This window comes from Carassius gibelio, chromosome B15, assembly GCF_023724105.1.
Source record: "Carassius gibelio isolate Cgi1373 ecotype wild population from Czech Republic chromosome B15, carGib1.2-hapl.c, whole genome shotgun sequence".
NCBI classification, from domain to species: Eukaryota; Metazoa; Chordata; class Actinopteri; order Cypriniformes; family Cyprinidae; genus Carassius; species Carassius gibelio.
In genome coordinates, this window is record NC_068410.1 from 19580252 (window position 1) to 19597404 (window position 17153).

The window sequence follows — 17153 nt, forward strand, 5'->3', positions numbered from 1 at the left end:
CAGGGGAATGCCAAGGATCCGGGAAGCCAGGGTGGAGCTGAGGGCTCGGGTGAATGAGGCAGAGTCAGAGATCCAGAGATCCGCGGCGGAGCCAGAGTGATTGAGGGCCAAGTTTGAGCTGGCGGGAAGAAGGAGCCCAGTGGAGCTGCTGGGATGAAGTGACAAGGCATAGCCAGTGGAGAGGAGTCCAGAGGCGATGTCAGGTCGACGCCTGACCAAGGCGGAGCCGGAGGGACAAGGGAGCCCAGTGGAGCTGATAGATTGATGGTTGATAGTGGAGGCGAGGGAGCTAGGAGCCGAGGTGGAGCCACTGGTAATATGGGCCGAGGCAGAGTCCGGGATTCAGAGGCTGGAGGCGGAGGTGAGGGACAATCCTACCACCGTGACGCTTGAGTGTGGCAGTCCCGCGAGGCTCGCACCGCATAGATAGTGGAATGAGGGCGAACAGTGGAGGCAGGAGCCAGTGGGAGGGTGGGCATTTTGGATGAGCGGCCAATGGAGGACACATTCTAGGAAGAGACACTGGAGGATCAAAGGCCACCTCAGAGCTGGACAAGGAAACCAAAGACAAAGGAGGGCTGGACAGGACCAGCGGAAATGATGGAGGAGAGGGGGCAGTTCAACCTCCAGTTCCGATTCCCAATCAGTAAGATCCTCCTCTTCATTTTGGCCCTTTTGGTGCTTCATACTAGGCTCACCCTAAGCTGCAATGCATGGGGCGAAGCTCCACTCCACACTCACACCATTCGTGACTCTCTCCCTTATGGTGTGCACTGTTGCCTGATCTCACACCTGGTCTGACAGGTTAGGCACATGGTGGGAAATGGCTTTCAGTCATCAGTGAGCTTAGGCCTATGCTTCGTAACATGGGGAGATGGTGGGCTGGGCTCTGGGGCTGGAGTGGATTCGGTGAGATCCTCCTTGGGGCTGATGGTCAATGCCGATTATTTTCCTCGCCAGAATCCACTTCACGAAGGCGGCAAAATTTGCTCAAGGGTCATCTTTGGACGGGTTGAGGCTTGCATCATAGAATGAGCAGAGCATGCTATCCGGGTAGGTGGTAAGATTGGCTATGGCCAGAAACAGTCTGGTATGACCCTCGAGCGAATGCACCCCTGCTCAAGTAGGAGGAGGAGAAATTCTGGGCTGGTGTAGGTAGCCATAGAACAGCAGAAAGAAAAGGGACTGAGGAGAAAATGGAAAACAAATGAACAGGAGACATGCAATACATTTTTTATAGTTTGGGTCTTCTGCCACACTACACTGCCAGAAGGAACACAGAACCGAAGATAATCGAAAGAGTCTTTACTGATCCAACACAGGGGTAAATCCAACAGGGAGAGCAGAAAGAAGACACACGTACTTGACTTTTAGACCCAACAAAACTGAACTGAAAGGACATTGTTTATAAAGACAGGCTAATGTGGGAGCTAAGGATACAGACCCGGGAACTAATCAGCAATCAAGGAGAGACAGAAACTGTGTCACAGGGGAAAAACAGACACAGACAAGTCCATAGTTCTGACAATTTGTTGCCCACCAGACTGAAACAATTATTAATTTCTTAAAAGTTATTAATATTCTTTAACCTCTAACTTCAATTATCTTACTTGGATAATTTACTAGTGTAATTGGTTACATTTTGTAAATAAATTAATTTATTAATAATTACTTTTAATTAAAAGTCTGTGTAAAACGACAACAACAAAAGTTAAATTATATAATTGTTTTTATTAATTATTACTGGAGCCTCATTAGTGGAGAGTGTTTTGAGATGCAGTTTGTGGAAACCATCTGAATTTGTAACGGGCAATATTTTCACTGATGTTGCAACACTTCACAAATAAAATAAAATAAAATAAAATAAAATAAAATAAAATAAAATAAAATAAAAAAGCCCCTTAATGGTTAACAACAAAAATAAGTCAGAAACTGTATTTTGAGAATTACTTTTTTTAAGGTTGTTCTTTAGTGTTCTGTAACAGTTCATCAATAATATGATAATATATAATATAATATGAAGCAAATGCATGCACATCCTCATTCTATGCCTGCTTCTGAAAAGAGAACACTGCTGGAATCCACTCTGGAGCTTTTTATGGTGTGACCTGCAAAAATGTTATTATGTGCATTTCCACTGAGGAAACTGTATGAAAGTAGAGTTGGCACTAGATATGAAAAAGTCGTGAGTGGATAGGTACAGAATTATTATTTGGAGATTAATGTTTGACTGTGCTATTTGCCTTAGCATGAAGTGAATCTCTAGGGTTTCGATGACCAGTGTTTTGCTTTTGTAAGGGAAAGAGGGAAAGTGAAGACAAAAGAGTTGCAATTGTGAGGATGAGGGATAGCAGAGGGCTCTAGAGATTTGACCCGTGGCTTCATAAAGGCGCAGGATATGAGAAATGTTGGAGGGTTAAGAGAGAGAGAGTGGAGTGTGTAAAAGACTGCAGAACCATCTCTCCATTTTATTTCACTGGGGGTTGAACAATTTCCTTACAAAATGGATGTGGCATTATATGAACATTCCTGCTACCTATAGGACATAAATGACGAGTGGAAATGTGTTGGGAGTTAATGATTGAACTCACCTATGTATCTTCAGTATGTACAGCTCAACTTGTACGGTATAAGCCAGGGAAAAGGGGGCTTTTGAAAGTCATGGTGCATTTCCTACCTTTTTCTTTCCCTACTGTTTTCAGCCAGTTCAGCCAGTGCCATCAAAACATTCCCTGGTGCAATTCCCATTTTGGCTCCGACCATGAGCTGCTTGTAGCTACCATTAAAGTGAAATTCTGTAACATCAAAAAGACTGCTCCACCAAAATTATTTGAATGAATCAAAATCCCTGTATATTATAATGTTGAAGTGAAGAACAGGTTCGAAAACATCCAAATGAACTCAAAGAAATGCAATTTGCAATTATTAAAATAGCACAGAGAAATATGATGTAAAAAAAGGAAAGAAAAAAAAGAAAAAAAAAAAACTACGAACATTAGCAAAAGGATATCAGAAGGCACAATCAGCATTTCCGAACGAAGAAGAGAAGCCAAAGCTGCCAGCAACAGAAATAAAATCAAGAGGTTAAAAGCAAAGTATCAAAGATCAGCAAGGAAAGACAAAGAGACATACTGGAAGAAAAAGTGCATGAAGTTGGAGGAGGACTGTGGAAAAGTCAGGTCAGGAAATTGCAAACCCTATAAGGAATATAAAGGCTATAAAGGAATGATAAAAGACAAAATGGAGAGTTCTGACTGACCAGCAAGGCATCAGAGACAGGTGGCAAGAATATACTAGAGAGCTCAACGCGAACACCAGTTTTGGAGAACAACCCAACTGTGACCCAGAGGAAATTGAACCTGCTATTTTGAATGAAGAAATTATATGTGCGATACAGCAACTATCAAAGAACAAGGCCCCTTGCTTTGACTGTAACCAAGCGGAATTGCTGAGGCCAATTCCACCTGCAGCCATTAAAGCAATTTGCCAACAGGTCTAGGGAACTAGAAAGTGGCCAAAAGATGGGAAAAGGTCAGTTTTTATACCAATACCAAGGAGAGGTGATGCAAGGAATAGCAACTCAATCACTCAATAGTCTTGATCCCTAAACATAAGCAAAATCCTTCTAAAAATCATTCCGAAACACCAATTCCCACACATAGAAACAGATTTGCAGGCTGGTTTCCGCCGAGGTATTGGCACACTTGACCACATAGCAAATTCGTGATGGATCATTAAACATATTAAATTCTGATATAGGTGTGAAGATTTGAGGCAGAAATATCAACAGTCTTCGTTACGCTGATGAAACAACTTTATTAGCAGAAACTGAGGATGATCTGAAATACCTTATAATAACAATTCCAAGTGAAACTGAAAAGATGGGACTCAAAAGACATCAAACATCAAAAAGACTTAAATAATACAGCTGGATCTAACAATTAACCTAACCACTAATGGAGAGGAAATTGAATGCTTTAAGGAGTTCTGCTTCTTTAAATCTATGATTGACCAAACCGGAGACTGTAAACCTGAAATAAAGCATTGAAGACATTAAAGACATTAAAGACATCAATCTTACAACCAAATGTAGACTAGTCCAGGCAATTGTATTTCCTATCAATATTCGGATGTGAAAGCTGGACAGTAAAAAAAAAGAAAAGAAAAACAGATCGAAGGAGGTTAGACGTCTATGAGTTATGGTGTTGGAGAAGGCTCTTGAGGATACCATGGACAGCAAGTGTTTCCCATAGAGAGGTCCTGAAGTGTATAAAAACCAGATCAATTATTTAATTGTACATTAATGCAGTTTTTTTTATTATTATTATGAAAGTCTGTTGCTCACTGGCTTTGAATACACATACAGAAAAACCATGGGTCACTGGAGGGTTGGATGTTGATGAGTACTGGCTTGGGATGGGCATCATCATGCGTCTCAACTAATAAGATCATTTGGGGGGGGGGGGGGGGGGTTGGGCTTCATAAGTGTGAACGACTTCATAAGTGGGAAATGTCTCGGATGATAGCATGTGAAGACAATAGAGAAGTGTTCTCGTTCAGCACAGTGGAGTGCATCGTTTTGCGATCAGACTAGTCAAACGAACCGGTCTTTGGTCTTTGGGGGTCAAATGCGCTCAGGCTTGGTTAAGATTGCCTAGTGTGATTACACTCTTATTCTCCCGCATCCCACACACATGAGTCTCTACCCACCCAGAACCTCACTCGCCCATCAAGTGTTGTCCCGTGCCGCACTCTGCTGCTTTGGGTCTCATGATAGTGCAGGTCTCTAATGTGCCTGTTATAATGTTATGATCGAGGCTCTGGACTCTAAGCATAACATGTTTTACTATAACAAACTATAAAATATTTTCTATAAAATAACGATTAAAAATGCAATTGTTGCCTACTACTAACACACACACACACACACACACACATATATTATGTACATATATATATATATATATATATATATATATATATATATATATATATATATATATATATTAGGGGTGTAACGGTTCACAAAATTCACGGTTCGGTTCGATACGATACAATGATGTCACGGTTCGGTTCGGTTCGGTTCGATACGTTTTAGATACAGCAAAATGTAAAAACATCTCAACTTTTCAGAATGCCGCAAGCGCACCGCGGGTCATGTGACAAGAACCAACCAATCAGCTTCATCCTTTCCCGTAACAACGTTGAGAGCTCAGCCAAGATGAAGGAACAGCTGATCATAGTTGTATATGGATTGCAATTTTGAAATAAATTCAGTAGCAGAGCTACTGCAAGCGATTTTTAGAGCTGCAAATCCATTTATCCTTCGCTGAAATTTCCGCGTCTCATGGAGAGAGCACGTCATTGTTGCTTAGCAAAGACAGACGCCTCAGGAGAAAGACGCGCTTAGCGTTTTCCACGCGTTTTTAGGAGCGATATGTGAACGGCCCCTAAGGCGCTCGCTCACTCAGCACGCGCTGAAGGCTCGTTGCAAAATGTCTAATGCATTTAACAGACCAGAAATATAAGATCCTAAAATAACCAACAGGTCTGGTGTTTGGGTTGGATTCCCTGTAAGCTAGTGTCTAAATGCTGCAGGGATAGTTTGCTGCGTGCATGTTTCTCCTTTTTTTCGTCTTTTCCCAGATAGTACTGACGCATATATCCCAGATATTCCCGCTGTTTTTTTTTTTTTTTTTTTTTTTTTTGTAATCCCGCTGGTGTACCCTGTCATGTTGCAGATGCGACATACCGTTGTTTTTTTATCCACCACTCTCTTGCCATCACCATTATAGCTTAAAGGTAATCCAAAGTGCACCCAAACACCAGACCTGTTGGTTATTGGAGGATCTTCTCATTTCTAGTCTGTTAAACGCATTGGCTATTTTGCAACGAGCCTTCAGCGCGTACTGAGTGAGCGAGCGCCTGCTGAGTAGCCTAACATAAACATATAAGATGGTGTTTTTTTCTTCTTCGGGAGTGTCAGGGGCGTTGCCTGTTACGTTGTTTGGGTTATTGGGCTACCTTGTTGAACGCATATCATTATATTTCTTTCTCTCTCTCTTTTTTTTTTTTTTCAAATATAATTAATTACTCCAACGAACCGTTCGGTATACATAATGCGTACCGCGTACCGAACCGAAAGCGTCGTACCGAACGGTTCAATACGAATACGCGTATCGTTACACCCCTAATATATATATAGAGAGAGAGAGAGAGAGAGCAGGGGCGATTCTAGGATTTTTTCAACTGGGGGGCACAAGAGGGGCCACGATTAATACAGAGGGGCCAATCTCGTGTTGTTTGAACTGTATATCCAAATCATTTCAAGAGTTCAGTAACCTTTAAAATCAGTAATAAACAGTGATACCCTATTATATTTTAATAGCAGTTATTCACTGCTCTAAATAAAAAAAAATCAAATACAATTTGTATTAACTTTTCACTTTACAAAAGTGAAAGAAAAACTGTAATAAATAAAATAATCCAATGTATGAATAGTGTACAACTCACAAATAATAATAATATAATTTATTTATAATAGCCTTATATAATATATATATATAATAGCCTTATTTATATAAATGCAGAATAACATTAATAATTCATAGAAATAAATACACAATTAATTAATTAATATAACTAATATAAATTTAATATAATTTCATAATGTTTTTGTTTATTATCCACATCCCATTCAATTTGCATAGCAGCAGTTGCAGTAAATTTGCATTGATGAATAAACAAAATCTACTTATGTCAAGGCTAATTAATCTTGAGCATATTGATTTAAAAATATCATATATCCATACTTTGTTAGAAAGCTACTTGTTCAAAAAGGTAGCTTTAGTTTAACATGTAAAATATGTGGATCCTATAAAACAGTTTAGAATAGCTTAATTAGTCCAGTGTTGTTTTAGTATTAGTTATTTATTTTGCTATTTAATCATGCATTAAATAATTATGTATGATTTTTTTGAGAATGTTTCTGGGTGTCATCAAATGACGTTTTGTCAATAACTTCTGTGAAGGGAGGGAGAGAGAGCTTTGCAGGGGCAGACAGCAATCGCGGAGCACCATGGTGATTTAGAACGCCAACTGAATTTATTAGGAATCTACAGACGCAAATAGACTAAAGGTGTAGAAAAATAAAGACCTATATGTGTATTTTGGACCTTTTTTTTTTTTCACCACAAGTCTGAAAGAAGACATGTTACTGAAGACAAACAGGCCAAAATCTCAAAATTGACCAGTAAAAAAAACGATGTTTTTGCATGTGTCCAGAGGTGGGTAGAGTACCCAAAAACTTTACTCAAGTAAAAGTAAAAGTAATTCTAGAAATATTTACTCAAGTAAAAGTAAAAGTACTAGTCTTGAATAGTTACTTGAGTAAGAGTAAAAGAGTATCGGATAAAAAAATCTACTCAAGTAGTTAGTTACTAGTTACTTTAGGTCATATATACGGAGCCTATTTTTATTTAGATATATAGATAAATGTATGTAATGTAGGTGTGCGTGTGTAAATGTATATATTTCATCAGCCTTTACTCCAATTTATTATAAAACCCTGTCTGTTTACTTAAGTAACAGATATAGGTTTCATGCCATAACATATTTTTAATGCGACTGACTTTAACTTTCAATGTTAAATTCACATTTAATATAATGTGATATAAATATTGCTACTAATCTTTCATTGTTCAGAAAGAGAGCAAATAACATTTACATTATTAAAGATAATTTTCACTGACAGTCTAGATTGCAATCACTCTCAGAAACTCCCATTAAAATCACTGAAACTGTTAACACTGTGAAATCAATATCTTAATTATAGATTCGTACACACATCTGCACTTTGTTGTTTCTGACGAGAGGATTCGCCAGAAAGAGGTATTCAGTCAGTGAGCGAGTGAAGGAAGCACCGGCATTTCAGCGATGACTCATCGGAACACCTCTGATTGGCCATTGCATTCAAAAGAATCGTGTGTGATTGGTTATAATGCGCAGCGCTGTAAAAACACGTCTATCTCTGGCTCAGCGCCAGCAAGCGATCACAGATCTGAATTTAGCAGCTGATGATATGACTTGCTGAACGTACGCGCACCGGTGTGATTGCATTAAAATTAATAAAATCTTAATCGGCTATTTTTTGTCTTTTGGAAGCTGCATTCAACTTGACTCCCCTCTGTTATAAGCCACACACGTACAACAAACTACTGTCATAGTGGTATCGTGTACTGTAATCGAATGTAGCCCAAGTTATTACCTGTTAAACAGTAGACAGCACACACGTTCATCTAATAAGGATCTCCATCTCAAGCAAATAATAGCCTTTGCAGATTTGCTTTCAATTCAGTGCAGTTCCATAGCCACGTTTTCAACGCTGCTGATAATAAACGTTACAACTCTGAGTGAACCGCTTCAGCAGCTCAGCGCGTTGCTTCAGGGAACTGAACGACTCCTTCAAACTGATTCATGAACCAATTCACTTGTTTGCCAATTGGTTTGATCAAGCCTTTGAACAGAATTGACTCAAAAGAATGAATCATTCGCGAATGGGCATCGCTCATTGCCCAGAGAAAAATAGACGGCGCGTTTGGAATAAACTGAAGCATTTATAACATTTATTGCATTAAGATAAAGTAACGAGAGGTGCGTCGCTCACAGTAACGAAGTAAAAGTACAGATTTTTCCCAAAAAATTTACTCAAGTAAGAGTATAAAGTACCCATTTTTAAATATACTCCGAAAAGTATTAGTTACCCCGAAAAATTACTCAAGTAAATGTAACGAAGTAAATGTTACTACCCACCTCTGCATGTGTCTCACCCATATAGACTTTTAAAAAAAAAAAGTCTTAAGTGTGGAGCGTTAGATAAACATTACACGATTTGTTTCGTCACCTCACTTGAGTGAAAAAAGTCGCTAATCGACTGCATGATTCAATAATGACTTTATTAGAATTGCTATTATAGTTTTTTTAAAACCATTGCTTTAAATTGCGTTGTTGCCTTTATCGGCTCGTTCGGCCGAAATCGTAACGCAGTAAACCCCTTTTAAATTCAGCATCAGAGGAGCATAGTAAATATAATGATTAGCATCTTGGTCTGCTCTAGGAGATAACATCGTCATCGAACCTGGTCTGTCTAACACCGAAAGACGTTAACGTTAGTACCAAACACTTCTTGCACTGCAACAACTCGCTAATCGAAAAACATCAGCTATTTAAAATAGGTGCTTTTTTTTTTTTTGAAAACAGCAGCTCGCTATTCTTAGTCCTCGTTGAGAAGCATCGCGACTCAATCATGAGTTATTTACTAAACTGAAAGATTATAATTTGAATTTGTGAGTGACAGACAAGTAGAAATGTGGGGGCACACTGGGGGGCCAATCAGTTTTCAGGAGGGGCCAGTGCCCCCATGGCCCCTCCCCTGGCTACGCCACTGATAGAGAGAGAGAGAGAGAGAGAGAGAGAGAGAGATTAACAAAAGAAAAAAGAAAAAATAGAAAAAAATATATATGTATAAAATCTTTTTTTGTATTTTGTATTTACTTTAAGTAAATAAATACATAAATGGAACAAATGTAAAATATAAATTTTGATTTAAAATGTTAACAAAAACAGGATATATATATATATATATATATATATAAGATAAATCAGATAAATTAACATAATGTTGATATAAATAAATTAAACAATTCGGTCACTTATAACACTAATTTGAAAATATTATTGAATATTTATAAAGAATTAGATATTAATATAAATATAAGTACCGTTGATTAAAAATGTGCGCACACAATTTTTTTTTCTATTTTCTATTTATATTGAATACTGTAATATTTAATTAAATATATATATATATATATAAATATATATATATATATATATATATATATATATATATATATATATATATATATATATATATATATATATATATATATATATATATATATATATATTAATAGTATTTTAATATATTAATGCTGAATATATCACTTTATGAACTTTTTAAACATGCACATTACGGTTCATGTCCTACCTTTCTGACATATTTTGCAATATATCTTTTGAACAAACAAACCTACTAAAATTAAATATTAATCACTTATTTGTATAGTATATACAGAAATATATTGTACAAAAACTTTTCCACCATTCCACCTTATTTTTCTACCAATATTTCTGTGAATATGTATAATACATTAAGATTCGTGTGTGTGTGTATTAATAAAAGGTAACAAATTATTAACATAATTTATTCACAAATACCTCACAATTCAATGGTAAAGGTTACAATTTCTATACCACATCTTCACCTAAATGTAAGTACAGCACATCAGCGTTTATTTAATGTACATTTTAGGCTATGGCATATTAGTACACTTATTCCCAACAGACTGGAGAACACGAATAGTATGAAGCGAAGGGAAAAGGGAAAAAAGTTTTCTCCCTTGTAGTCCTCCCTTCTTCCTTTAGCCCAGAACTGTGACAAGCTGTGATGAATTACCTCATTATTCTAGCTCACTTGTTCATTTCTCCGCTTTTGTAATTCCCCGGATTGATCCCCACACGGCTGTGCCTACAGTACTTCTGTTCTATTCATACCAAAGCTCCTCTCCCGCGCACACAATACCTCTGTCTGCTGGCTTTACGCGTGCGGATCTGAAGCGCCAGCGCATGCATCGCTTACTCCGAAACGAGCACGGTAAAAGTGGCAGAGGCCAAATTGACTTTTACACTCTGTCAAAACTAGAGTAAGCTCTCATCACTGATATCACATCGAATAGAATTCCCACCCTTGACATGCTGGCGTGCAATAATAGGGGTTAAGGTTACGTGAAGCAGCTATAGCGCTCCAGCAGGCTAGTTAATTTACCAGTCTGGTTTGTTAGCCTCTGTATTGGGATGCACCACTAGCCATCAGATCTTCTTTTTCTATTTTCAGTAGAAAGTTAAGGTTCAGGGCAATAGAAGCAGATGTATTGGGTTCCGCCCAACACAGATTTGCCAGTGCGCATTGATCTCCATGTACAGGGTTCATTGACTCTTGTGTGAGTCATTTTTACCTTCTCCTGAGTCGCCATATTGACTAAGTGGTTTTGGCTGCTGTTCAAAACAGGTTTTTATTAGGCCATGAGCAGTGTTGAGTAAATTGTGCTGGGTAGTCCATTACTGATTACAAATGATATGGAGTTAGTAATGTAATGTAATCTGTTGGATTACATGTATTGGGTAACATATTCAGACTAGCTTTTTGATTACTTTGGACTTAACTCGTAAGAAATATTTCCCATTCTTTGTTAGACATCATTCAGCGTGTTGGACATTACATTATGCCAAGGTTTCCCAAACCAGGGTTCCCGCAAGAACTGCTGGGAGGTTGTGATGTGATGAAGAGGTACACTCTTAAAAACGCTGGATTAAATTAAATAACCCAATTTAGGTTATTTGGTAATCCGGCGCTGGGTAAATATTGGACAGATATTACGTATGTTTAAACTTTAACGAAAATAAAATCAGTTTATGGTATGCAAAAGTTGTTTCCATTGTGCAAAGCAACCGCTGTCTATGCAGCTGACTGACATCTCATCCTTGTATGTTGCGTTGTGTAAAATGATATAATTTACAGGACAGTAAAGACTTTATAAATGAAATAAAATGTATACAAACCTTGATTTCTCTGAAGAGGTGCACCAAATCAGCAGTGGCGGATGGAAATATGATTGTAATTCAGTAACTGGGTTGTTTCGTAGGAGAAAAAAAAACCCAGCTTTAAAAATTATGCAGCAGCTTTAGTTAAAGTAAACCTACACAGAACCTAGGTAAAAAAAATGTATATATATATATATATATAATAACCCAATAAAACAACCCAATATGCTGAACCCAGCATATTTGGTAAAAATAAATAACTAAATATATGTATATATATATATATTTTTTTTAGTGTAATAATGAAATCAAGAAATTGCAAAATTAAACTAATCGTGTGACTTTTTTTTTTTTTTCATTTTCTGTTTAATTTATAGTCTCCTGACATTTTCGCTGGTGTGTGATTTTCTGAAAGTATAAGTATTTTTTTTTTTTTTTTTTTTTTTTTTTAGAATAGAAAATTTAAGAGAAAAAAAAAGATTTAGTGCAAATGTATACATTATGAATCATTTACTGCCATTGTGTATATAATGTGCAGTCAGTCATGTAATCTATGAAAAGTAACTGTAATTTAATTATGAGAACTTTAAAATGTAAAATGTAATATCAATTACAAGTTTTAGATTTTTGGAAAATCTGATTGTAAAATCTGACGTAATCCAGATTACATGTAACCAGTTACTACCCAGCACTGTTAAAAGGGCTTGCATAATTATGTTGAATTTAGAAACCTTTTTTTATTTCTGTAAATATGTTTGTCTAAATAACATTCAGTAAACACACAACAAACATGACAACAAGAAAGCAGCAGTTAAGAAAGCATTTGATCATAGAGATATTGATATGGTCGTCAACAGATGAGGTAATTAAAATTATGTTATGATTACTAACATATTATTAAGTAAATTTGAGAGTTTTGACTATAAATTTGGATATGTGAGACTATAGTTCAGATTAATCCATTTTCTTTGTGCAGAGATAGGCACTCAATGAAGAAGATGCAGAAAGCCAAGGTCCTTTATTTAAATTCATCAACATAAATGCAGTAGATGAAGAAATATTTCTACACTGATATTAGACAATGATTTTAATACCAGACCCCGCCATCGAGAAACTGAAGATTTAAATAGAGAACTAAACAAGCAGCACCTGATCAGAGTACTCAATCAATTAGTAGCTAAAGAAACTAAACAGGCATTGAGCAAGGACTAATTGCCAAACTAGAAATCTGCTCACAGGACAAGAAAAAAAGATCAAAGACAGAAACAAACAAGCACACACAAACTCAGAATGTGACCGACAGAGTAGAGAATAGCTCTTTCAGCATTTATCTGAACATAAACTTTCATTTCATGTGTCATAGAATGAAAGAGAGGCTCTCGGGAGCGCATGTAAATGTCACACCCTTTTGCTTTTTCCAGCAAAAACGCCCCGAGTCCTTCTCATGAAAATCTGTCTACAGGCTCTTATATAGACAGCAGAGGAACCGAGATCTCATTTTTTAAGTTTCATTACAATTTGCACACTATGCATTTACATAAAGTGTCTGTAGTAGTCTTATATTATTTAAAAAAAAAAATAAGATTTAGATATTAAGTTAGGTTAATAAAAAGGGATTTTTTTATAGCGTTACACAAACCTTTTCTATTTCAAATGAATGCTGTTCTTTTTTAACTTTATATTCATAAAAAAGAAAGAAAAAAATGCTTTGATTATATATATGGAATAGGAAAGAAATCCATTCAATACCTTAACAGATTCAGTTGAAAGTAATAGAAATAAATGTACTTATCTGTGCATTTCTTTATGTGTTTATGCATTATATACAGGTGTTAATGAATGTGTTACCACATAGGTTATAAATCCCTTATGCATCCTCATGCGTGATTGCTATGTTGCTCGTCTTGAAAACAAGCATGGCAGCTTGTATCATATTTACACCGAGATGTAGATTTGATATAATTTTACAGTGTGTCATGGTAATTATACTCAGTAATCTAGTGCTCTCATTCTCCCCTCTGGTTTTCTGCTTCTGTGTTGAAGAGCGTGATGAATGTGCATACTGCTTATTTATGTACTGCTTTCAGACAGCATGTTTGTAATTGATCATATTCAGAGATGCCATATGGTGGGTATGAGTCCAAATGCGATGTGTTAAGTAATACTGGCACCTAAATGTAGCGTCACATTCCACCACAGAAAAGAAAGTCGCTCCCCTTTGTATATATTCACTAATTACTCGCTCTCTCTGTCTCTGTCTGTGTCTTCCAGCCATTGTTCATTTTATCATTGAAGTTTCAATTCTGAAGCTCTGTGGCCCAAATATTTTCACTTTCTGGAGATGTGCACTTTCTGGAATTTGCGCTTGCAAATTCCGCCGTGTAAATAGCGAATCAGCCATGGCGCAAGCACAACTTGCTTTTAAAGAGAATGGAAGATGAGACTCTGATTGGTTTATTGCACATTATGCCCAAAACACACCCATTACTCATTAAGGGAATAGGGACAACCCTTTTAGACCATGCTCCAGATACGTCTACTGTTCCTCCCGTTGTTAAACTAGCAAAGGTTTGTGCACCTTTAGACCATGTGCTAAATTGTTAAAACAGGGCCCAAAGACTTAGGGGATAAGATGGAATATAACACAATGATAATATAATTTAATGAGACAAAATTTAAATAATATAATTTTGTATATTGTGATTGAAATTATGTATATTGTATTTGTTAAAAATAAACGTGTTTACAAACTAAAGTTGGTAAGATTTTTTTAAGAAGTCTCTGCATAAAAAAATTGTGTAGAACTCTAATATTGTGAAATGCTATTTAAATTTCCCAGATTTCTTATTTTTATTTTATTGTTATTTAACATAACTCATTTTGATTTGAATGTATTTTAAGATGTTATTTATTTCTGTGATTCAAAGCTGAATTTTCAGTAGACACTATTTTAGTCTTTAACATTTTTTATCAGTGTTGAGAACAGTTGTGCTGCCTATTTTTGTTTAAACTGCGATACTTTTTTTCAAGATATTTGATGAATAGAAGTTCAAAAGGACAGTATTTATTTGAAATATAAATATTTTGTTTATATATATATATATATATATATATATATATATAGAGAGAGAGAGAGAGAGAGAGAGAGAGAGAGAGAGAGAGAGAGAGAGAGAGAGATGTCTTAACTAACTCTTGATCAATTCAATGTGTCTTTGCTGAATAAAATTATGCTACATTTTGTCAGTCAACCATTTTGGCCTATCTCTAGTTCATTTGCCGCATTTCTTTTCTAAGAGATGGCTTTATAAGATCATCAGTGTGTGTCTGTGTGTGTGTGTGTGTGTGTGTGTGTGTGTGTGTGTGTGTGTGTGTGTGTGTGTGTGTGTGTGTGTGTGTGTGTGTGTGTGTGTGTGTGTGTGTGTGACCTTAACTGAGGGCAACTGTGTAAAAACACAAAGGACAGCATGAGATTAAACGTGTGTTCAGTTTCACGACAACACGTTCCCTGACTAGTATAGGCACATCCCAAGCCAAGAATGGAGTCCAGCAATACTGAACACAGTGTTCCTCTTCTGTCAGAAATTGCTTGTTCTAGCACAGTTTTGTCCTGACGTTGATAAAAAGCTCCGAGAGATGAAAGACCCCTCAGAGCTCTCAACGTTTACCTGTGTCTGTTTCACAGAGTTTGAGACTGACAACAATACTTACAATTTCAATTCCTAGATTGATACACACTACAGAAGACAGGACCAGACTCCCATCTGTAGACACAATCTTTAACTCTTAGAACTCTATATATATATATATATATATATATATATATATATATATATATATATATATATATATATAATAACTGTACTATGAACATAATCATAATATTTAGTTATTTAAACCATATTGATTACTCTTATTACTTGTGTGTAGGGTTTACTTTAACTTGTGGTGTTATTATAGTTAACTCACTAACTTATATATATTTAAAAAAATACTATGAAAACTGAAAATGCAAAAATAAACGTTAATTTAATATATGAACGAATACTATAATTGTCACTATTCTCCTAAAATAACACTGCAACTGCACCAACGTCCTTCAGAAACTGTTTTCAAACTCAGCTTCTTTGAGTTAGTTTTATAAGAGTGCAACACATCGTGTGCATGATGTAAATATTCAAGCATGTTGAAATGTGTTTTGAGACGGTGAAATTGGATTTAGCAGGTGTTCGGCTGGAGGCTGCGTCATCAACTGAATGTATGGTTCAGTGAACCTGTTAAAGTGCGAGGTTTTTATATCTTTAATGTGATACCATCTCAATTCCAGTTGAAGAATCAAAGCTTTAAGGCGTTGACACTGATTTCACTGATTCGCCCTCTTTCTGTTTTGTGTATTAATTATTAAAGCTGAGCTATGCTTATGTACTGTTTTCACACCAAAATATGCATCATGACCTGGATTGCGTTTCATATCCATTTCTCTTGTCTCCACAGGTAAGCCTGTTTCCTGTTTCTAGAGGACTTCATGTTGAGAGTAAGGTCTGTGGCGCTGTTGGGGAGGATACATTCTTGTTGTGTTGTCTGACTAATGGAGGCAGAAGGTAAAGTCATTTGAGTGACTAATGCAACGACGCGCTCCTGCGAGGTTTCCCAGTTTGGAAGTGCATCTACTTTGTATTTAATGCCAGGGATACACATACTTTATGGCTATTCCTTTAACATTCTCGTTTTGACATTTGTGTCACAATGTGGTTTCTTTTTACATTTTCTCCATGGATAAATGAACACGGAAAATGTCACGACGTCACTTAAAACTGTCCTCATCCCAGATTCTCAAGAGCACCCTTGTGAAAAAGAAGTGCACTTAAAGGAACAGTTCATCCAAAATCTATAATGCACTCGCACTCCAAGAAGCAGATGAGCTTGTTTCTTCATCGGAAAATTTAGAGAAATGTAGTACTATATCACTTGCACAGCAATGGATCCTCTGCAGTGAATGGGTGCCGTCAGAATGAGAGTCAAAACAGCTGATAAAAACATGACTCCATTATATCAATTCACATCTTGCATGTTTACAAACTGCATGTTTGTAAGTCATATGTATCTTCAAATCTCAACATAATATTTATTTATTCAGTCAAAAAGTTGTCTCGTATAAATCAGGGCTGAAATATTCTGAATTATTTAAATATATTTTGCCTCCGGAGGCGATGGTTAAAAACGAAAAATGGTGAAATTGTTTCATCTCACTAGACATTAAATGATGGACTGGAGTCATGTGGATTACTTGTGGATTATTGTGATGTTTTTAACAGCTGTTTGGGCTTTCATTCTGACGGCACCCATTCACTGCAGAGGATCAGTTGGTGAGCAAGTACTTTTCTCAAAATCTGTTTTGATGAATAGATAAAAATCCTGAGGAAATATATCTATAGTATATGTTATAGTTGTTTTATATAAATAACATACAGTTTAGCATCCAATAATGGGTAACA

General features: G+C 36.4%; 1 protein-coding gene across 5 annotated transcripts in view; it reads left to right on the top strand.

The window, feature by feature from the left end:
* The window catches only part of LOC127972804 (cell adhesion molecule 2-like), a 216970-nt gene that overhangs the window by 91645 nt on the left and 108172 nt on the right, over positions 1 to 17153 (top strand). The window lies entirely within an intron of this gene.